This window comes from Macaca nemestrina, chromosome X, assembly GCF_043159975.1.
Source record: "Macaca nemestrina isolate mMacNem1 chromosome X, mMacNem.hap1, whole genome shotgun sequence".
Taxonomy (NCBI): Eukaryota; Metazoa; Chordata; class Mammalia; order Primates; family Cercopithecidae; genus Macaca; species Macaca nemestrina.
This window is the reverse complement of record NC_092145.1, coordinates 39,197,200-39,200,558: the sequence shown is the minus strand read 5'-3', so window position 1 is coordinate 39,200,558 and position 3,359 is coordinate 39,197,200. Positions and strand designations below refer to the sequence as shown.

General features: G+C 38.9%; 1 non-coding gene across 1 annotated transcript; it reads right to left on the bottom strand.

Annotated features, from left to right (window-relative positions):
- Positions 1–1,393: 1,393 nt before the first annotated feature.
- LOC112424412 (U6 spliceosomal RNA) lies at positions 1,394–1,497 on the bottom strand. The gene has a single exon (XR_003015158.1). It is a non-coding gene; the product is annotated as a U6 spliceosomal RNA (small nuclear RNA).
- Between the last annotated feature and the right edge of the window lie 1,862 nt (positions 1,498–3,359).

Genomic DNA, 3,359 nt, shown 5'->3' with positions numbered 1-3,359 from the left:
TTGTACAGTCAATATTAACTTATATTTACTAAGATATTAATCTTTCCATTGTTCTTCATCCTTTCCTGAATTTATATGTTTTGGTAAGTAATGCTTTCTCTGCTACCTGATTGAGTTCTGGACATTATGTTTGAGAAACTACTGGGCATTGTATATTAAAAATTATAGCAATTCTGGATGATATTATTCTCCTATAGAGTGGATTCATTCTGGCCTCTGGTGGGCAATCTGTTTAAGAACAGAGTGCCTTGATCCAATCTGGGACTGAGCTGAGTTTTGCTTGGGTTGCAAGATTTTTTCTTTTTTTCTTTTGGAGTTTCAATCTAAATTTTGTGTTAGGCCTGGGGTATAGCTTGTTAGGGATCTCAACTAAGAGCAGCTGTGTTTACTAGACCCTCTCCTGTTTTGTGGAAACTCAGAACTAAGAAACTGCTTGAAAACTTGGCTCCACTGTTCAGTAGCTTTCTACTTAGCTTATTACTTAGGCTGTTGCTTCACACAACAGATGAATTCAGCAAATGTTTATGGTGGAAAATAGCAGAGTATCCAGCTCACTTTACTTTCTCTCTTCTCTCTGGGCTGAGATGTTGGTCATTAAAGTTCTGGTTCTCTTAACAGCCTCAAACTCCATTTATTTCCTTATTGATTTGATCCAATTACTTTTTTTAAAATTTTACTTTAAGTTCTGGGATACATGTGCAGAATGTGAAGGTTTGTTACATAGGTATAAGTGTGCCATGGTGGTTTGCTGCACCTATCAACCCATCACCTAGGTTTTAAGCCCCACATGCATTAGCTATTTATCCTGAAGCTGTCCCTCCCATCCACCCCACCCCCCGACAGGCCCTGGTGTGTGTTGCTCCCCTCCCTGTGTCCATGTGTTCTCATTGTTCAGCTCTCACTTATGAGCGAGAAGATGTGGTGTTTGTTTTTCTGTTCCTGTGTTAGTTTGCTGAAGATGATGGCTTCCAGCTTCATCCATGTCCCTGCAAAGGACATGATCTCATTCTTTTGTATGGCTGCATAGTATTCCGTGGTGTATATGTACCACATTTTCTGTATCCACTCTATCATTGATGGGCATTTGGGTTGGTTCCATGTCTTTGCTATTGTAAATAGTGCTGCAATAAACATACGTGTGCATGTATCTTTATAGTAGAATGATTTATATTCCTTTGGATACATACCCAGTAATGGGATTGCTGAGTCAAATGGTATTTCTGGTTCCAGGTCCTTGAAGAATTGCCACACTGTCTTTCACAATGATTGAACTAATTTACATTCCCACCAACAGTGTAAAAATGTTCCTATTTCTCCAAAGCCTCGCCAGCATTTGTTGTTTCTTGACTTTTAGTAATCGTCATTCTGACTAGTGTGAGACAGTATCTCACTGAAAAATATGGAGCGCTCACAAATTTGCTTGTCATCCTTGCGCAGGGGACATTTTAATCTTCTCTGTATCATTCCAATTTCAGTATATGTACAGCTGAAGTGAGCACAAACTCCATTTATTTTTCTTCTAGTCCTGTGAGTTTGCCAAAAACTCTGTTGCTTCTCTCCCTCCTATCCAGAGCCCTCTGCCTCGCTTGCCAGTCTCTCTCCCTATATCATAAGAGGCAAATGTCCCAGAGGGAAAAGCCACTTGTAGCCCGTTAGTGTACTTCTCTGTGCCTCTATTTTCTGAGGTTTTGGTCCCTCAACTTCTAGTTGTCTTGGCAATTTTCAAATGTCCTCTAATTGTTCCCTGTGCATACATAAACCTATAACAAGATAATCAACCATAGTAGGCCAGTGAAAGTCCGGATATCAACCAGGCCGTCTCCTTAGGATGAGTTCATCATTTCTGCTCCTTCACCTCAAGCCGCAGCAGTGTCCAATAATTTTAAGACGAGGTTATTACAAGCATAGACACTAAGGACTGACTTTCATTCCTGGCTTCTTTGTTTACCAGCTTTGTGTATCTTTGAAGATCATTTATTTTTTCTAAGCCTTAGTTTCCTCATCTGTAACATGCAGCTGATCATAGAAGCTATCTAGAAGGTTTGTGAGAATAAAATAAAATAATCCACAAATACATTACAGTGCTTGGCAAGTAGTATGTGTTAGATAAATACTAACTACTACTAGTATCTGTAGATTTTATGTAAGCACAATCATTATGAGGGGTATTAAATATAACAAATTAAATGTAAATTACTTATATTCCTTTACAATGAATATTATTAAATAGATAAAAGCTGAGTTAGAATAAGTGCAAGATAGTTTTAATGGATTTATATAATGTATTTTAATTTGTTTTGTTACCTCAATTTCATCACCTATAAATAATCTAGCAATGACATCCTTGGCCCCAGAACCTAATAATGCTTAGGTGAGCTATATATATTAACACCCTCATCCTCAAACTGTAGTTTTATGTTAAAATTGTATGTAGTTAATTATAAACAAATAATCAAACTCCTTCCCTTCTCCTTCCACATGTCCCAAATAACATTTCAATGTTATTTTATTTTATTTTTTGCTTGGTTTAAAAAATAATTGGCTATGGTGAGAGTGGAGAGGGTTTTCTAAACGTAGAATATATGCTATAATTCGGGTTGTCCTCTGTCCCAGCCCATCTGGAATCTTGCCTGAGTCTTAGCCTGAGGCACTGTAATGACATGAGTAAAAGCTAAAAGGGCTGTTTCATTCCAGTTTCTTAAGTGGATGAGAATGCCTTGCATCAGCAGCAGTGGTGCCAGCCACTCCTGCAGAGACAGTAGGAGGCAGTAGACTGTGCCAGTGGTTTCAGTAGCAAAGACAAAGCCAGTGCCCTTGTTGCAGATATTAGCTCCATCCAAAATGAATAGTGGCAGACTTGATGCTAATATGGGTAAACATTGGAACCTGAAGCAGTGTTTCTGGCAGGCACGAGCATCATTTGCGCCCTTGGTGGGATTGTGACTTTCTGGCATTAGCGTTTGTAGGATACCTGGTCAAAGAGACAGGAGTAGAAAGAGGGTTGGGGAAAGGGGGATGGTGAATGTCACAGCATAGCTAAAGAACATATGGGAAATTCTCCTTGTGGACCCCCAGAGCTATTTGGAAGATGTATGAAGGGGATTGGAATTTCTACAGAGTAAGTAGAGGCAGAGCCATGATTTGTGACTGTCATTGTAATATGTCATTATCCCTCGGCTAGAGTAGCTTGGGAAATACAGAGCTTAAGAATAATAATCGTGGTAATAACAATACAGGAGCTACTACAGTTTTCCAAATACAGAGATACAGTTTTCAACAAAATACAGAGAACTGCCATGCATGCTAATGTTCACCATTCATTTAGCTCCCAGGTTCCAAAGGAAACAGGTAAGTATATT